The following is a 20,879-nucleotide window of genomic DNA, read 5'->3' on the forward strand; positions in this document are numbered from 1 at the left end:
TTCATTGACAGCCCTCCAGGACTTGTGCACACGAAGTGACCATTAGCACGGGTTTTCAAGCTGCCGTTGCAGGTAACGGCCACAGGGCTGCAGCATTTCTGCGTTTCCCACTCTGGTAACTAGTGAAACAGGCCTTCCTGCCAGTGGTGTTCCTTGGTTATCAATGACGGTGGGATGTGTCTGGAGAAACCCCCCAAAGCTGATGTCTCCTTACTTATATCTGTTTTTAAAATGGAATTTCTACTTTTCACTGGAGTACTCTTCCATTGTGTCCATGGACCACTGCTCCTTTCTGCATTCCTCTGTGGCTGGGCATTTTAATTGCTTCCAAGTGTTGGCTATGGTAAACATTGCTGGATTGCAGGATTGCCAGCCCGTGTCTTTTTGATTCTCATCCTCTCAGGTGATAGACCCAGCAGTGGCTATGCTTGATTGAACGGTCGCTCAATGTTGACCCTTTCCAGGCAACTCCACTGTGTTTTCCTTAGGGGCTCTTACCACGTCCCACTTAGAACCGAGGGTACGCATTTCTTCACCACCCCGTCAGCATTTCTTGTTTGCAGAAGTTTTGCTGCTGGCCATGCTGAGTCGTGTGACATGATAGGTTTTTGTAACGTGTATTTTCGTGTCTAATAATTCCTAAGGTTCAGCATTTTTCCACGCCTTTTTTTATTCTGTTAAACAAAAACAGAAAAAAAAAAACCCCTGAGTACAATAAACCTCTCGAAATTGTCTTCTTGGAAGGTTGCCCTCTTTCGACTTTTTTGGTCGATTTTCGACCCCAGGATTTTGTTTTGGAGGGCAGGTGTCATTTACAAGCCTGCAATGGGTGTGAATATTGAGTGACCATTAGCACTGACTTTAAAGCTGCTGCTGTGGGAAACGGCCACAAGGCGTCAGCATTGCTACATTCCCACATCTGGTTACTAGGGCAGCAGAGCCTTCTGGAAGTCCTGTTCCCAGGTTGTCAATTAGAATGGAATGTGCCAGGAAAAAACCCCAGAAGTGTATGTCACATTACTTCTTGTTCGCTCTTTTAATTTGTTTAAATCGGGGTAATGATTAGAATACTGTTGGTCCTATATGTACAGAATCTGGTTCATTTGTACCTTTTATATATATATATATATATATATATATATATATATATATATATATATATATTCTTGTACAGATCCTCTTCACATGTAAATTATTGCAGAGTGTTCTGGTGACCTCCCTTGCTATATGGTCGGTCTGTTTGATATATATATTTAATACGTATTTGTACACATATGGTGACACTAATCTTAATTTATCCATTCCCCCCACCTTTCATTTTACATAAGCTTAGTTTGCTTTCTAAGTCTGTGAGTGTCTTTCTTTGTGGAAATATGTTCATTTGTGTCAGCTGTTAGATAACGCCTATAGGTGATGTCATACGGTATGCCTTTTGCTTTCCGACTTAACTCATGTTCTGTGATGATCTCTAGGCTCATCTCGGGTGCCTCAAAGAGCAGTGTTTCCTTGTTTTCCATGGCTAATAGTCCACTGTGTCCACGGACCAGCTCTTCTTATCCATTCATCTGTTGATGGACATTTGGGTTGCTTCGGTGTCTTGGCTACTGTGAAAACTCGTGGAGTGCAGCTCTTGCAGCCTGTCTTCTCAGGTGAGAGGCTCAGCTGTGGGTGTTCTGGATGGAAGGGTGGCTCAATTTTTAATTGAAAACGCAGCTCCTTTCTGTTCTCATTATTGGCTGTTACAACTAGACATGTCCTCCACAGACAGAGGGAACAGAGTTCTCTAAAACCCCTTCAGCATTTATTGTTTGTAGTCTTTTGGCTGACGGTAGTTAACTTGGGTGAGCTGAAAGCTTTTTGTAGGTTAGAGGAGTCTGATGATTCCTGATGTTGAGCTTTTCTCCATTTTCCTTTTTTTGATAAAGAGTGAGTAAAACTTACCTCTATCATACTATCTCTTTGACACATTTGCCTGCTTTGAATTTTTTTGGCCACGGCCGAGCTCAGGACATTTTTTTTTTTTGAGGGCAGGTGTCTTTTAGAGGCCTGAGTCCTTATGAATGTTAAGTGAACCATAGCTATGCGTTTGAAGCCGCTCTTGCGGGAAACGGCCACAAGGCGGCAGCATTTCTCCATTTCCAACTCTGGGTTTTCCTGCAACAGAGGCTTCCTGGAAATTGTGTTAGTAGGCTGCAAATGAGAGTGCAGTGTGTCAGGGCAAACCCCCAAGAGCTTATATCTCCTTACTTCTTGTGTGTTTTTTAAAATTTAATTGTTATCTAGTATCACAGCCAATTGGATAAAAATGTGGTGTGTGTTCTAGGTGTACTGCATCTGGTTCATCATATGTATGTATCAATCTATTCATCTTTGGATCCTTTCCCGTGTAGGTTATTACAGAGTGTTGAGTCGACCTCTCCTGGTATTCCTTAGGTATTTTGTGATTATATATTTCATATGTATCAGTACATGTCTGTAAACCCCCATATCCAAATTCATACATTCCTTACACCTTTCCACTTGGTTAAGCATAGTTGGTTTTCTGCATCTATGCACGGCCTTCTCTTGGAAATGACTTCATGGGTATCAATGTTGAAGTAACAGCTATAAGTGATGTCATAGGATATTTCTATTTCGGTTTCTTTCGTACTTCCTTTTGGGTGGGTATCTCTAGATCCTTCTACGGTGGTGCCAGCGGCACTGTTGCATGCTCTTCCGTGGCTCATGTTCCATTGTGCACATGGGCCCCCTTATTCTTGGTGCATTGTTCTGTTGATGGACATTTGGGTTTCTTCCAAGTCTTGGCGATGGTACATGTTGCTGCAGTGCAGGATGGCCAGCCTGTGTCTTTTTGATTTTGGTCTACTCGGGAGATAGGCCCATCAGTGGGCCTATCCGATTACAGGTTAGCTCAATTTTTACCTTTCAGTGCACCTCCACGGTGTTCTCACTACTAGCTGTTCCCAGGTTACGTCCCAGCGGCCGCTAGAGGGCACAGAGTTCTCTAAAACACCTTGAGCATTTATTCTTTGTAGACTCTGTGGCTGATGATCATTCTGACGACGGTGGGTGAACGTTTCTGTCGACTGGATTTGCATGGCTTTATTAATTCCTGATGTTGAGCATTTTTCCATGCCCTTTTATTTATCACAAGAGAAAGAAAGAAAGAGAAGACAAAATGTGCGCAAAATATGCCTCTTGAAATTGTCGTTTTGAAGTGTGCACATCTTTTGAGTTTTTTTCCTCGATTGACGACCCAAGAATCGTTTTTGAGGGCAGGTGTCATTTATAGGCCTGCAATGATTTTGAATATCAAGTGACCATTAGCACTGGGTTTAAAGCTGCTGTTTTGAGAAACGGCCACAAGGCGGCAGCAGGTCTCCTTTACCAAACCTGGTTACTCGGGCAACAGAGCCTCCGTGGAAGTCGTATTCTCGGTTGTCAATTAGAATGGATTGTGCCAGGAAAAAGCCCCTTATGTTTGTGCCTCACGACTGACTTGTTCGTTTTTTAATTCAATGTTTATTGTTTCTCACAGCAAGTTTGATTACAATGTTTTGCTTGTTGTAGGTGTGAAAGATGTGGCTCTTTTACACATAAACACGTATCTAGTCTTCTTTGGATCCTTTTCCCATGTAGCTTATGACACAATGTTGAGTACTCTTCTCTTGGTATTCCGTAGGCCTTTGGTGATTTTGTATTTCACGTGTGTTTGTATCTCTCTCTTAAACCCAATTTCCTAATGTACACAATTCTCACACCTGTCCATGGGTGAACCATAAATCTGTTTATTGCATCTGTGATTGCCTTTCTCTGTGGAAATATCTTCAGTGATATCAATTTTTAGGGAACACCTATAAGTGATATCGTAGGCTATGTATCTTTCGCTCTGTGACTTACTGCAAGGTGCGTGATGAACTCTAGCCTCACCGATGGTGCTGTTGATGGCATTGTTTCCTTTTGTTCCTTGGCTAATATTCCATCTGCTCAGGTCCCTGTTCTTCTTTGTCCACTCATCTGTTGATGGACTTTCTGCTTGCTTCCATGTCCTGGCTATTGTAATACTCCTGCAATGCAGATTTGCCTGCCTGTGTCTTTCCACTTCTGTCTTCTTTCTTAGGTTATAGGCCCAGGAGTGGGCCTGCTGGATCATATCGTAACTCAGTGTTTACCTTGTAAAGGCACCTCCATTCTGTTCCCATTAGTGCCTCTTACCAGGTGAAGTCCTGTGGCGAGCATTGCCCTCTGAGGAAGGCGCCACTAAGACCCTCCTAAGCCTCAGGGCCCGACTGTACTCTCCTTGGTATGCATCCTGGACTTTATGGTATGAACATACAAAAGGAGATGGTCTTTGGCCAAATCGCTCCAGGGACCTGCTCAGTTACTGGGAGTCCCTGGTTGTTCCCTAAAGCTAGGAAAAGCAACCCTGGAGGGGAAATTGGTGCCTTTGAGGGAGAAGCCGAGCAGCCAACCAACCAGCTGATGCTGATAAGGTGTGACTAAGCCGAGAAGCCAACCAACCAGCTGATGCCGATAAGGCGTGACGAAGCAAATTCCCTGCTTTAGGGGTATATATACGGCTATGCTTTGTTATTAAACTTGCCTTGCAAGCGTCAGTTGCTTGTGCCCTTCTGATCCCATACCTTGGTGCGTTCAGTTCCCTACCCCCTCTCGTCGGTTGTTGCTACACTTTGAGGACCCGCCGCGGCTGGCGGCAAAGTCCCACTTAACCTAGAGGGTATGCACTTCTCCACAACCCCTTCAGCATGAATTGTTGGTAGTCTTGTTGCTGATGGTTCTTCTGACTGGTGTGAGCCGATACCTCTGTGGTTGGATTTGCATGCGTCTCATAAAGCCTTGAAATTGAGCTTTCAGGGATGCCCTTTTTTTCTTCAAACTGTGTGTGTGTAGCTTACCTCATCACATTCTTTTCTTGAACTATGTGCCGCCTTTTGAAATATTTTGGCCACTACCTCCCTCAAGACATTTTGAGGGCAGGTTTCATTGACAGCCCTCCAGGACTTGTGCACACGAAGTGACCATTAGCACGGGTTTTCAAGCTGCCGTTGCAGGTAACGGCCACAGGGCTGCAGCATTTCTGCGTTTCCCACTCTGGTAACTAGTGAAACAGGCCTTCCTGCCAGTGGTGTTCCTTGGTTATCAATGACGGTGGGATGTGTCTGGAGAAACCCCCCAAAGCTGATGTCTCCTTACTTATATCTGTTTTTAAAATGGAATTTCTACTTTTCACTGGAGTACTCTTCCATTGTGTCCATGGACCACTGCTCCTTTCTGCATTCCTCTGTGGCTGGGCATTTTCATTGCTTCCAAGTGTTGGCTATGGTAAACATTGCTGGATTGCAGGATTGCCAGCCCGTGTCTTTTTGATTCTCATCCTCTCAGGTGATAGACCCAGCAGTGGCTATGCTTGATTGAACGGTCGCTCAATGTTGACCCTTTCCAGGCAACTCCACTGTGTTTTCCTTAGGGGCTCTTACCACGTCCCACTTAGAACCGAGGGTACGCATTTCTTCACCACCCCGTCAGCATTTCTTGTTTGCAGAAGTTTTGCTGCTGGCCATGCTGAGTCGTGTGACATGATAGGTTTTTGTAACGTGTATTTTCGTGTCTAATAATTCCTAAGGTTCAGCATTTTTCCACGCCTTTTTTTATTCTGTTAAACAAAAACAGAAAAAAAAAAACCCCGTGATTACAATAAAACTCTCGAAATTGTCTTCTTGGAAGGTTGCCCTCTTTGGACTTTTTTGGTCGATTTTCGACCCCAGGATTTTGTTTTGGAGGGCAGGTGTCATTTACAAGCCTGCAATGGGTGTGAATATTGAGTGACCATTAGCACTGACTTTAAAGCTGCTGCTGTGGGAAACGGCCACAAGGCGTCAGCATTGCTACATTCCCACATCTGGTTACTAGGGCAGCAGAGCCTTCTGGAAGTCCTGTTCCCAGGTTGTCAATTAGAATGGAATGTGCCAGGAAAAAACCCCAGATGTGTATGTCACATTACTTCTTCTTCGCTCTTTTAATTTGTTTAAATCGGGGTAATGATTAGAATACTGTTGGTCCTATATGTACAGAATCTGGTTCATTTGTACGTTTTATATATATATATATATATTCTTGTACAGATCCTCTTCCCATGTAAATTATTGCAGAGTGTTCTGGTGACCTCCCTTGCTATATGGTCGGTCTGTTTGATATATATATTTAATACGTATTTGTACACATATGGTGACACTAATCTTAATTTATCCATTCCCCCCACCTTTCATTTTACATAAGCTTAGTTTGCTTTCTAAGTCTGTGAGTGTCTTTCTTTGTGGAAATATGTTCATTTGTGTCAGCTGTTAGATAACGCCTATAGGTGATGTCATACGGTATGCCTTTTGCTTTCCGACTTAACTCATGTTCTGTGATGATCTCTAGGCTCATCTCGGGTGCCTCAAAGAGCAGTGTTTCCTTGTTTTCCATGGCTAATAGTCCACTGTGTCCACGGACCAGCTCTTCTTATCCATTCATCTGTTGATGGACATTTGGGTTGCTTCGGTGTCTTGGCTACTGTGAAAACTCGTGGAGTGCAGCTCTTGCAGCCTGTCTTCTCAGGTGAGAGGCTCAGCTGTGGGTGTTCTGGATGGAAGGGTGGCTCAATTTTTAATTGAAAACGCAGCTCCTTTCTGTTCTCATTATTGGCTGTTACAACTAGACATGTCCTCCACAGACAGAGGGAACAGAGTTCTCTAAAACCCCTTCAGCATTTATTGTTTGTAGTCTTTTGGCTGACGGTAGTTAACTTGGGTGAGCTGAAAGCTTTTTGTAGGTTAGAGGAGTCTGATGATTCCTGATGTTGAGCTTTTCTCCATTTTCCTTTTTTTGATAAAGAGTGAGTAAAACTTACCTCTATCATACTATCTCTTTGACACATTTGCCTGCTTTGAATTTTTTTGGCCACGGCCGAGCTCAGGACATTTTTTTTTTTTGAGGGCAGGTGTCTTTTAGAGGCCTGAGTCCTTATGAATGTTAAGTGAACCATAGCTATGCGTTTGAAGCCGCTCTTGCGGGAAACGGCCACAAGGCGGCAGCATTTCTCCATTTCCAACTCTGGGTTTTCCTGCAACAGAGGCTTCCTGGAAATTGTGTTAGTAGGCTGCAAATGAGAGTGCAGTGTGTCAGGGCAAACCCCCAAGAGCTTATATCTCCTTACTTCTTGTGTGTTTTTTAAAATTTAATTGTTATCTAGTATCACAGCCAATTGGATAAAAATGTGGTGTGTGTTCTAGGTGTACTGCATCTGGTTCATCATATGTATGTATCAATCTATTCATCTTTGGATCCTTTCCCGTGTAGGTTATTACAGAGTGTTGAGTCGACCTCTCCTGGTATTCCTTAGGTATTTTGTGATTATATATTTCATATGTATCAGTACATGTCTGTAAACCCCCATATCCAAATTCATACATTCCTTACACCTTTCCACTTGGTTAAGCATAGTTGGTTTTCTGCATCTATGCACGGCCTTCTCTTGGAAATGACTTCATGGGTATCAATGTTGAAGTAACAGCTATAAGTGATGTCATAGGATATTTCTATTTCGGTTTCTTTCGTACTTCCTTTTGGGTGGGTATCTCTAGATCCTTCTACGGTGGTGCCAGCGGCACTGTTGCATGCTCTTCCGTGGCTCATGTTCCATTGTGCACATGGGCCCCCTTCTTCTTGGTGCATTGTTCTGTTGATGGACATTTGGGTTTCTTCCAAGTCTTGGCGATGGTACATGTTGCTGCAGTGCAGGATGGCCAGCCTGTGTCTTTTTGATTTTGGTCTACTCGGGAGATAGGCCCATCAGTGGGCCTATCCGATTACAGGTTAGCTCAATTTTTACCTTTCAGTGCACCTCCACGGTGTTCTCACTACTAGCTGTTCCCAGGTTACGTCCCAGCGGCCGCTAGAGGGCACAGAGTTCTCTAAAACACCTTGAGCATTTATTCTTTGTAGACTCTGTGGCTGATGATCATTCTGACGACGGTGGGTGAACGTTTCTGTTGACTGGATTTGCATGGCTTTATTAATTCCTGATGTTGAGCATTTTTCCATGCCCTTTTATTTATCACAAGAGAAAGAAAGAAAGAGAAGACAAAATGTGCGCAAAATATGCCTCTTGAAATTGTCGTTTTGAAGTGTGCACATCTTTTGAGTTTTTTTCCTCGATTGACGACCCAAGAATCGTTTTTGAGGGCAGGTGTCATTTATAGGCCTGCAATGATTTTGAATATCAAGTGACCATTAGCACTGGGTTTAAAGCTGCTGTTTTGAGAAACGGCCACAAGGCGGCAGCAGGTCTCCTTTACCAAACCTGGTTACTCGGGCAACAGAGCCTCCGTGGAAGTCGTATTCTCGGTTGTCAATTAGAATGGACTGTGCCAGGAAAAAGCCCCTTATGTTTGTGCCTCACGACTGACTTGTTCGTTTTTTAATTCAATGTTTATTGTTTCTCACAGCAAGTTTGATTACAATGTTTTGCTTGTTGTAGGTGTGAAAGATGTGGCTCTTTTACACATAAACACGTATCTAGTCTTCTTTGGATCCTTTTCCCATGTAGCTTATGACACAATGTTGAGTACTCTTCTCTTGGTATTCCGTAGGCCTTTGGTGATTTTGTATTTCACGTGTGTTTGTATCTCTCTCTTAAACCCAATTTCCTAATGTACACAATTCTCACACCTGTCCATGGGTGAACCATAAATCTGTTTATTGCATCTGTGATTGCCTTTCTCTGTGGAAATATCTTCAGTGATATCAATTTTTAGGGAACACCTATAAGTGATATCGTAGGCTATGTATCTTTCGCTCTGTGACTTACTGCAAGGTGCGTGATGAACTCTAGCCTCACCGATGGTGCTGTTGATGGCATTGTTTCCTTTTGTTCCTTGGCTAATATTCCATCTGCTCAGGTCCCTGTTCTTCTTTGTCCACTCATCTGTTGATGGACTTTCTGCTTGCTTCCATGTCCTGGCTATTGTAATACTCCTGCAATGCAGATTTGCCTGCCTGTGTCTTTCCACTTCTGTCTTCTTTCTTAGGTTATAGGCCCAGGAGTGGGCCTGCTGGATCATATCGTAACTCAGTGTTTACCTTGTAAAGGCACCTCCATTCTGTTCCCATTAGTGCCTCTTACCAGGTGAAGTCCTGTGGCGAGCATTGCCCTCTGAGGAAGGCGCCACTAAGACCCTCCTAAGCCTCAGGGCCCGACTGTACTCTCCTTGGTATGCATCCTGGACTTTATGGTATGAACATACAAAAGGAGATGGTCTTTGGCCAAATCGCTCCAGGGACCTGCTCAGTTACTGGGAGTCCCTGGTTGTTCCCTAAAGCTAGGAAAAGCAACCCTGGAGGGGAAATTGGTGCCTTTGAGGGAGAAGCCGAGCAGCCAACCAACCAGCTGATGCTGATAAGGTGTGACTAAGCCGAGAAGCCAACCAACCAGCTGATGCCGATAAGGCGTGACGAAGCAAATTCCCTGCTTTAGGGGTATATATACGGCTATGCTTTGTTATTAAACTTGCCTTGCAAGCGTCAGTTGCTTGTGCCCTTCTGATCCCATACCTTGGTGCGTTCAGTTCCCTACCCCCTCTCGTCGGTTGTTGCTACACTTTGAGGACCCGCCGCGGCTGGCGGCAAAGTCCCACTTAACCTAGAGGGTATGCACTTCTCCACAACCCCTTCAGCATGAATTGTTGGTAGTCTTGTTGCTGATGGTTCTTCTGACTGGTGTGAGCCGATACCTCTGTGGTTGGATTTGCATGCGTCTCATAAAGCCTTGAAATTGAGCTTTCAGGGATGCCCTTTTTTTCTTCAAACTGTGTGTGTGTAGCTTACCTCATCACATTCTTTTCTTGAACTATGTGCCGCCTTTTGAAATATTTTGGCCACTACCTCCCTCAAGACATTTTGAGGGCAGGTTTCATTGACAGCCCTCCAGGACTTGTGCACACGAAGTGACCATTAGCACGGGTTTTCAAGCTGCCGTTGCAGGTAACGGCCACAGGGCTGCAGCATTTCTGCGTTTCCCACTCTGGTAACTAGTGAAACAGGCCTTCCTGCCAGTGGTGTTCCTTGGTTATCAATGACGGTGGGATGTGTCTGGAGAAACCCCCCAAAGCTGATGTCTCCTTACTTATATCTGTTTTTAAAATGGAATTTCTACTTTTCACTGGAGTACTCTTCCATTGTGTCCATGGACCACTGCTCCTTTCTGCATTCCTCTGTGGCTGGGCATTTTCATTGCTTCCAAGTGTTGGCTATGGTAAACATTGCTGGATTGCAGGATTGCCAGCCCGTGTCTTTTTGATTCTCATCCTCTCAGGTGATAGACCCAGCAGTGGCTATGCTTGATTGAACGGTCGCTCAATGTTGACCCTTTCCAGGCAACTCCACTGTGTTTTCCTTAGGGGCTCTTACCACGTCCCACTTAGAACCGAGGGTACGCATTTCTTCACCACCCCGTCAGCATTTCTTGTTTGCAGAAGTTTTGCTGCTGGCCATGCTGAGTCGTGTGACATGATAGGTTTTTGTAACGTGTATTTTCGTGTCTAATAATTCCTAAGGTTCAGCATTTTTCCACGCCTTTTTTTATTCTGTTAAACAAAAACAGAAAAAAAAAAACCCCGTGATTACAATAAAACTCTCGAAATTGTCTTCTTGGAAGGTTGCCCTCTTTGGACTTTTTTGGTCGATTTTCGACCCCAGGATTTTGTTTTGGAGGGCAGGTGTCATTTACAAGCCTGCAATGGGTGTGAATATTGAGTGACCATTAGCACTGACTTTAAAGCTGCTGCTGTGGGAAACGGCCACAAGGCGTCAGCATTGCTACATTCCCACATCTGGTTACTAGGGCAGCAGAGCCTTCTGGAAGTCCTGTTCCCAGGTTGTCAATTAGAATGGAATGTGCCAGGAAAAAACCCCAGAAGTGTATGTCACATTACTTCTTCTTCGCTCTTTTAATTTGTTTAAATCGGGGTAATGATTAGAATACTGTTGGTCCTATATGTACAGAATCTGGTTCATTTGTACGTTTTATATATATATATATATATATTCTTGTACAGATCCTCTTCCCATGTAAATTATTGCAGAGTGTTCTGGTGACCTCCCTTGCTATATGGTCGGTCTGTTTGATATATATATTTAATACGTATTTGTACACATATGGTGACACTAATCTTAAGTTATCCATTCCCCCCACCTTTCATTTTACATAAGCTTAGTTTGCTTTCTAAGTCTGTGAGTGTCTTTCTTTGTGGAAATATGTTCATTTGTGTCAGCTGTTAGATAACGCCTATAGGTGATGTCATACGGTATGCCTTTTGCTTTCCGACTTAACTGATGTTCTGTGATGATCTCTAGGCTCATCTCGGGTGCCTCAAAGAGCAGTGTTTCCTTGTTTTCCATGGCTAATAGTCCACTGTGTCCACGGACCAGCTCTTCTTATCCATTCATCTGTTGATGGACATTTGGGTTGCTTCGGTGTCTTGGCTACTGTGAAAACTCGTGGAGTGCAGCTCTTGCAGCCTGTCTTCTCAGGTGAGAGGCTCAGCTGTGGGTGTTCTGGATGGAAGGGTGGCTCAATTTTTAATTGAAAACGCAGCTCCTTTCTGTTCTCATTATTGGCTGTTACAACTAGACATGTCCTCCACAGACAGAGGGAACAGAGTTCTCTAAAACCCCTTCAGCATTTATTGTTTGTAGTCTTTTGGCTGACGGTAGTTAACTTGGGTGAGCTGAAAGCTTTTTGTAGGTTAGAGGAGTCTGATGATTCCTGATGTTGAGCTTTTCTCCATTTTCCTTTTTTTGATAAAGAGTGAGTAAAACTTACCTCTATCATACTATCTCTTTGACACATTTGCCTGCTTTGAATTTTTTTGGCCACGGCCGAGCTCAGGACATTTTTTTTTTTTGAGGGCAGGTGTCTTTTAGAGGCCTGAGTCCTTATGAATGTTAAGTGACCCATAGCTATGCGTTTGAAGCCTCTCTTGCGGGAAACGGCCACAAGGCGGCAGCATTTCTCCATTTCCAACTCTGGGTTTTCCTGCAACAGAGGCTTCCTGGAAATTGTGTTAGTAGGCTGCAAATGAGAGTGCAGTGTGTCAGGGCAAACCCCCAAGAGCTTATATCTCCTTACTTCTTGTGTGTTTTTTAAAATTTAATTGTTATCTAGTATCACAGCCAATTGGATAAAAATGTGGTGTGTGTTCTAGGTGTACTGCATCTGGTTCATCATATGTATGTATCAATCTATTCATCTTTGGATCCTTTCCCGTGTAGGTTATTACAGAGTGTTGAGTCGACCTCTCCTGGTATTCCTTAGGTATTTTGTGATTATATATTTCATATGTATCAGTACATGTCTGTAAACCCCCATATCCAAATTCATACATTCCTTACACCTTTCCACTTGGTTAAGCATAGTTGGTTTTCTGCATCTATGCACGGCCTTCTCTTGGAAATGACTTCATGGGTATCAATGTTGAAGTAACAGCTATAAGTGATGTCATAGGATATTTCTATTTTGGTTTCTTTCGTACTTCCTTTTGGGTGGGTATCTCTAGATCCTTCTATGGTGGTGCCAGCGGCACTGTTGCATGCTCTTCCGTGGCTCATGTTCCATTGTGCACATGGGCCCCCTTCTTCTTGGTGCATTGTTCTGTTGATGGACATTTGGGTTTCTTCCAAGTCTTGGCGATGGTACATGTTGCTGCAGTGCAGGATGGCCAGCCTGTGTCTTTTTGATTTTGGTCTACTCGGGAGATAGGCCCATCAGTGGGCCTATCCGATTACAGGTTAGCTCAATTTTTACCTTTCAGTGCACCTCCACGGTGTTCTCACTACTAGCTGTTCCCAGGTTACGTCCCAGCGGCCGCTAGAGGGCACAGAGTTCTCTAAAACACCTTGAGCATTTATTCTTTGTAGACTCTGTGGCTGATGATCATTCTGACGACGGTGGGTGAACGTTTCTGTTGACTGGATTTGCATGGCTTTATTAATTCCTGATGTTGAGCATTTTTCCATGCCCTTTTATTTATCACAAGAGAAAGAAAGAAAGAGAAGACAAAATGTGCGCAAAATATGCCTCTTGAAATTGTCGTTTTGAAGTGTGCACATCTTTTGAGTTTTTTTCCTCGATTGACGACCCAAGAATCGTTTTTGACGGCAGGTGTCATTTATAGGCCTGCAATGATTTTGAATATCAAGTGACCATTAGCACTGGGTTTAAAGCTGCTGTTTTGAGAAACGGCCACAAGGCGGCAGCAGGTCTCCTTTACCAAACCTGGTTACTCGGGCAACAGAGCCTCCGTGGAAGTCGTATTCTCGGTTGTCAATTAGAATGGACTGTGCCAGGAAAAAGCCCCTTATGTTTGTGCCTCACGACTGACTTGTTCGTTTTTTAATTCAATGTTTATTGTTTCTCACAGCAAGTTTGATTACAATGTTTTGCTTGTTGTAGGTGTGAAAGATGTGGCTCTTTTACACATAAACACGTATCTAGTCTTCTTTGGATCCTTTTCCCATGTAGCTTATGACACAATGTTGAGTACTCTTCTCTTGGTATTCCGTAGGCCTTTGGTGATTTTGTATTTCACGTGTGTTTGTATCTCTCTCTTAAACCCAATTTCCTAATGTACACAATTCTCACACCTGTCCATGGGTGAACCATAAATCTGTTTATTGCATCTGTGATTGCCTTTCTCTGTGGAAATATCTTCAGTGATATCAATTTTCAGGGAACACCTATAAGTGATATCGTAGGCTATGTATCTTTCGCTCTGTGACTTACTGCAAGGTGCGTGATGAACTCTAGCCTCACCGATGGTGCTGTTGATGGCATTGTTTCCTTTTGTTCCTTGGCTAATATTCCATCTGCTCAGGTCCCTGTTCTTCTTTGTCCACTCATCTGTTGATGGACTTTCTGCTTGCTTCCATGTCCTGGCTCTTGTAATACTCCTGCAATGCAGATTTGCCTGCCTGTGTCTTTCCACTTCTGTCTTCTTTCTTAGGTTATAGGCCCAGGAGTGGGCCTGCTGGATCATATCGTAACTCAGTGTTTACCTTGTAAAGGCACCTCCATTCTGTTCCCATTAGTGCCTCTTACCAGGTGAAGTCCTGTGGCGAGCATTGCCCTCTGAGGAAGGCGCCACTAAGACCCTCCTAAGCCTCAGGGCCCGACTGTACTCTCCTTGGTATGCATCCTGGACTTTATGGTATGAACATACAAAAGGAGATGGTCTTTGGCCAAATCGCTCCAGGGACCTGCTCAGTTACTGGGAGTCCCTGGTTGTTCCCTAAAGCTAGGAAAAGCAACCCTGGAGGGGAAATTGGTGCCTTTGAGGGAGAAGCCGAGCAGCCAACCAACCAGCTGATGCTGATAAGGTGTGACTAAGCCGAGAAGCCAACCAACCAGCTGATGCCGATAAGGCGTGACGAAGCAAAGTCCCTGCTTTAGGGGTATATATACGGCTAGGCTTTGTTATTAAACTTGCCTTGCAAGCGTCAGTTGCTTGTGCCCTTCTGATCCCATACCTTGGTGCGTTCAGTTCCCTACCCCCTCTCGTCGGTTGTTGCTACACTTTGAGGACCCGCCGCGGCTGGCGGCAAAGTCCCACTTAACCTAGAGGGTATGCACTTCTCCACAACCCCTTCAGCATGAATTGTTGGTAGTCTTGTTGCTGATGGTTCTTCTGACTGGTGTGAGCCGATACCTCTGTGGTTGGATTTGCATGCGTCTCATAAAGCCTTGAAATTGAGCTTTCAGGGATGCCCTTTTTTTCTTCAAACTGTGTGTGTAGCTTACCTCATCACATTCTTTTCTTGAACTATGTGCCGCCTTTTGAAATATTTTGGCCACTACCTCCCTCAAGACATTTTGAGGGCAGGTTTCATTGACAGCCCTCCAGGACTTGTGCACACGAAGTGACCATTAGCACGGGTTTTCAAGCTGCCGTTGCAGGTAACGGCCACAGGGCTGCAGCATTTCTGCGTTTCCCACTCTGGTAACTAGTGAAACAGGCCTTCCTGCCAGTGGTGTTCCTCGGTTATCAATGACGGTGGGATGTGTCTGGAGAAACCCCCCAAAGCTGATGTCTCCTTACTTATATCTGTTTTTAAAATGGAATTTCTACTTTTCACTGGAGTACTCTTCCATTGTGTCCATGGACCACTGCTCCTTTCTGCATTCCTCTGTGGCTGGGCATTTTCATTGCTTCCAAGTGTTGGCTATGGTAAACATTGCTGGATTGCAGGATTGCCAGCCCGTGTCTTTTTGATTCTCATCCTCTCAGGTGATAGACCCAGCAGTGGCTATGCTTGATTGAACGGTCGCTCAATGTTGACCCTTTCCAGGCAACTCCACTGTGTTTTCCTTAGGGGCTCTTACCACGTCCCACTTAGAACCGAGGGTACGCATTTCTTCACCACCCCGTCAGCATTTCTTGTTTGCAGAAGTTTTGCTGCTGGCCATGCTGAGTCGTGTGACATGATAGGTTTTTGTAACGTGTATTTTCGTGTCTAATAATTCCTAAGGTTCAGCATTTTTCCACGCCTTTTTTTATTCTGTTAAACAAAAACAGAAAAAAAAAACCCCTGAGTACAATAAACCTCTCGAAATTGTCTTCTTGGAAGGTTGCCCTCTTTGGACTTTTTTGGTCGATTTTCGACCCCAGGATTTTGTTTTGGAGGGCAGGTGTCATTTACAAGCCTGCAATGGGTGTGAATATTGAGTGACCATTAGCACTGACTTTAAAGCTGCTGCTGTGGGAAACGGCCACAAGGCGTCAGCATTGCTACATTCCCACATCTGGTTACTAGGGCAGCAGAGCCTTCTGGAAGTCCTGTTCCCAGGTTGTCAATTAGAATGGAATGTGCCAGGAAAAAACCCCAGAAGTGTATGTCACATTACTTCTTGTTCGCTCTTTTAATTTGTTTAAATCGGGGTAATGATTAGAATACTGTTGGTCCTATATGTACAGAATCTGGTTCATTTGTACGTTTTATATATATATATATATATTCTTGTACAGATCCTCTTCCCATGTAAATTATTGCAGAGTGTTCTGGTGACCTCCCTTGCTATATGGTCGGTCTGTTTGATATATATATTTAATACGTATTTGTACACATATGGTGACACTAATCTTAATTTATCCATTCCCCCCACCTTTCATTTTACATAAGCTTAGTTTGCTTTCTAAGTCTGTGAGTGTCTTTCTTTGTGGAAATATGTTCATTTGTGTCAGCTGTTAGATAACGCCTATAGGTGATGTCATACGGTATGCCTTTTGCTTTCCGACTTAACTGATGTTCTGTGATGATCTCTAGGCTCATCTCGGGTGCCTCAAAGAGCAGTGTTTCCTTGTTTTCCATGGCTAATAGTCCACTGTGTCCACGGACCAGCTCTTCTTATCCATTCATCTGTTGATGGACATTTGGGTTGCTTCGGTGTCTTGGCTACTGTGAAAACTCGTGGAGTGCAGCTCTTGCAGCCTGTCTTCTCAGGTGAGAGGCTCAGCTGTGGGTGTTCTGGATGGAAGGGTGGCTCAATTTTTAATTGAAAACGCAGCTCCTTTCTGTTCTCATTATTGGCTGTTACAACTAGACATGTCCTCCGGAGACAGAGGGAGCAGAGTTCTCTAAAACCCCTTCAGCATTTATTGTTTGTAGTCTTTTGGCTGACGGTAGTTAACTTGGGTGAGCTGAAAGCTTTTTGTAGGTTAGAGGAGTCTGATGATTCCTGATGTTGAGCTTTTCTCCATTTTCCTTTTTTTGATAAAGAGTGAGTAAAACTTACCTCTATCATACTATCTCTTTGACACATTTGCCTGCTTTGAATTTTTTTGGCCACGGCCGAGCTCAGGACATTTTTTTTTTTTGAGGGCAGGTGTCTTTTAGAGGCCTGAGTCCTTATGAATGTTAAGTGACCCATAGCTATGCGTTTGAAGCTGCTCTTGCGGGAAACGGCCACAAGGCGGCAGCATTTCTCAATTTCCAACTCTGGGTTTTCCTGCAACAGAGGCTTCCTGGAAATTGTGTTAGTAGGCTGCAAATGAGAGTGCAGTGTGTCAGGGCAAACCCCCAAGAGCTTATATCTCCTTACTTCTTGTGTGTTTTTTAAAATTTAATTGTTATCTAGTATCACAGCCAATTGGATAAAAATGTGGTGTGTGTTCTAGGTGTACTGCATCTGGTTCATCATATGTATGTATCAATCTATTCATCTTTGGATCCTTTCCCGTGTAGGTTATTACAGAGTGTTGAGTCGACCTCTCCTGGTATTCCTTAGGTATTTTGTGATTATATATTTCATATGTATCAGTACATGTCTGTAAACCCCCATATCCAAATTCATACATTCCTTACACCTTTCCACTTGGTTAAGCATAGTTGGTTTTCTGCATCTATGCACGGCCTTCTCTTGGAAATGACTTCATGGGTATCAATGTTGAAGTAACAGCTATAAGTGATGTCATAGGATATTTCTATTTCGGTTTCTTTCGTACTTCCTTTTGGGTGGGTATCTCTAGATCCTTCTACGGTGGTGCCAGCGGCACTGTTGCATGCTCTTCCGTGGCTCATGTTCCATTGTGCACATGGGCCCCCTTCTTCTTGGTGCATTGTTCTGTTGATGGACATTTGGGTTTCTTCCAAGTCTTGGCGATGGTACATGTTGCTGCAGTGCAGGATGGCCAGCCTGTGTCTTTTTGATTTTGGTCTACTCGGGAGATAGGCCCATCAGTGGGCCTACCCGATTACAGGTTAGCTCAATTTTTACCTTTCAGTGCACCTCCACGGTGTTCTCACTACTAGCTGTTCCCAGGTTACGTCCCAGCGGCCGCTAGAGGGCACAGAGTTCTCTAAAACACCTTGAGCATTTATTCTTTGTAGACTCTGTGGCTGATGATCATTCTGACGACGGTGGGTGAACGTTTCTGTCGACTGGATTTGCATGGCTTTATTAATTCCTGATGTTGAGCATTTTTCCATGCCCTTTTATTTATCACAAGAGAAAGAAAGAAAGAGAAGACAAAATGTGCGCAAAATATGCCTCTTGAAATTGTCGTTTTGAAGTGTGCACATCTTTTGAGTTTTTTTCCTCGATTGACGACCCAAGAATCGTTTTTGACGGCAGGTGTCATTTATAGGCCTGCAATGATTTTGAATATCAAGTGACCATTAGCACTGGGTTTAAAGCTGCTGTTTTGAGAAACGGCCACAAGGCGGCAGCAGGTCTCCTTTACCAAACCTGGTTACTCGGGCAACAGAGCCTCCGTGGAAGTCGTATTCTCGGTTGTCAATTAGAATGGACTGTGCCAGGAAAAAGCCCCTTATGTTTGTGCCTCACGACTGACTTGTTCGTTTTTTAATTCAATGTTTATTGTTTCTCACAGCAAGTTTGATTACAATGTTTTGCTTGTTGTAGGTGTGAAAGATGTGGCTCTTTTACACATAAACACGTATCTAGTCTTCTTTGGATCCTTTTCCCATGTAGCTTATGACACAATGTTGAGTACTCTTCTCTTGGTATTCCGTAGGCCTTTGGTGATTTTGTATTTCACGTGTGTTTGTATCTCTCTCTTAAACCCAATTTCCTAATGTACACAATTCTCACACCTGTCCATGGGTGAACCATAAATCTGTTTATTGCATCTGTGATTGCCTTTCTCTGTGGAAATATCTTCAGTGATATCAATTTTTAGGGAACACCTATAAGTGATATCGTAGGCTATGTATCTTTCGCTCTGTGACTTACTGCAAGGTGCGTGATGAACTCTAGCCTCACCGATGGTGCTGTTGATGGCATTGTTTCCTTTTGTTCCTTGGCTAATATTCCATCTGCTCAGGTCCCTGTTCTTCTTTGTCCACTCATCTGTTGATGGACTTTCTGCTTGCTTCCATGTCCTGGCTATTGTAATACTCCTGCAATGCAGATTTGCCTGCCTGTGTCTTTCCACTTCTGTCTTCTTTCTTAGGTTATAGGCCCAGGAGTGGGCCTGCTGGATCATATCGTAACTCAGTGTTTACCTTGTAAAGGCACCTCCATTCTGTTCCCATTAGTGCCTCTTACCAGGTGAAGTCCTGTGGCGAGCATTGCCCTCTGAGGAAGGCGCCACTAAGACCCTCCTAAGCCTCAGGGCCCGACTGTACTCTCCTTGGTATGCATCCTGGACTTTATGGTATGAACATACAAAAGGAGATGGTCTTTGGCCAAATCGCTCCAGGGACCTGCTCAGTTACTGGGAGTCCCTGGTTGTTCCCTAAAGCTAGGAAAAGCAACCCTGGAGGGGAAATTGGTGCCTTTGAGGGAGAAGCCGAGCAGCCAACCAACCAGCTGATGCTGATAAGGTGTGACTAAGCCGAGAAGCCAACCAACCAGCTGATGCCGATAAGGCGTGACGAAGCAAATTCCCTGCTTTAGGGGTATATATACGGCTAGGCTTTGTTATTAAACTTGCCTTGCAAGCGTCAGTTGCTTGTGCCCTTCTGATCCCATACCTTGGTGCGTTCAGTTCCCTACCCCCTCTCGTCGGTTGTTGCTACACTTTGAGGACCCGCCGCGGCTGGCGGCAAAGTCCCACTTAACCTAGAGGGTATGCACTTCTCCACAACCCCTTCAGCATGAATTGTTGGTAGTCTTGTTGCTGATGGTTCTTCTGACTGGTGTGAGCCGATACCTCTGTGGTTGGATTTGCATGCGTCTCATAAAGCCTTGAAATTGAGCTTTCAGGGATGCCCTTTTTTTCTTCAAACTGTGTGTGTGTAGCTTACCTCATCACATTCTTTTCTTGAACTATGTGCCGCCTTTTGAAATATTTTGGCCACTACCTCCCTCAAGACATTTTGAGGGCAGGTTTCATTGACAGCCCTCCAGGACTTGTGCACACGAAGTGACCATTAGCACGGGTTTTCAAGCTGCCGTTGCAGGTAACGGCCACAGGGCTGCAGCATTTCTGCGTTTCCCACTCTGGTAACTAGTGAAACAGGCCTTCCTGCCAGTGGTGTTCCTTGGTTATCAATGACGGTGGGATGTGTCTGGAGAAACCCCCCAAAGCTGATGTCTCCTTACTTATATCTGTTTTTAAAATGGAATTTCTACTTTTCACTGGAGTACTCTTCCATTGTGTCCATGGACCACTGCTCCTTTCTGCATTCCTCTGTGGCTGGGCATTTTCATTGCTTCCAAGTGTTGGCTATGGTAAACATTGCTGGATTGCAGGATTGCCAGCCCGTGTCTTTTTGATTCTCATCCTCTCAGGTGATAGACCCAGCAGTGGCTATGCTTGATTGAACGGTCGCTCAATGTTGACCCTTTCCAGGCAACTCCACTGTGTTTTCCTTAGGGGCTCTTACCACGTCCCACTTAGAACCGAGGGTACGCATTTCTTCACCACCCCGTCAGCATTTCTTGTTTGCAGAAGTTTTGCTGCTGGCCATGCTGAGTCGTGTGACATGATAGGTTTTTGTAACGTGTATTTTCGTGTCTAATAATTCCTAAGGTTCAGCATTTTTCCACGCCTTTTTTTATTCTGTTAAACAAAAACAGAAAAAAAAACCCCCTGAGTACAATAAACCTCTCGAAATTGTCTTCTTGGAAGGTTGCCCTCTTTGGACTTTTTTGGTCGATTTTCGACCCCAGGATTTTGTTTTGGAGGGCAGGTGTCATTTACAAGCCTGCAATGGGTGTGAATATTGAGTGACCATTAGCACTGACTTTAAAGCTGCTGCTGTGGGAAACGGCCACAAGGCGTCAGCATTGCTACATTCCCACATCTGGTTACTAGGGCAGCAGAGCCTTCTGGAAGTCCTGTTCCCAGGTTGTCAATTAG

This window comes from Kogia breviceps, unplaced genomic scaffold (genome assembly GCF_026419965.1).
Source record: "Kogia breviceps isolate mKogBre1 unplaced genomic scaffold, mKogBre1 haplotype 1 scaffold_57, whole genome shotgun sequence".
Classification (NCBI taxonomy): Eukaryota; Metazoa; Chordata; class Mammalia; order Artiodactyla; family Physeteridae; genus Kogia; species Kogia breviceps.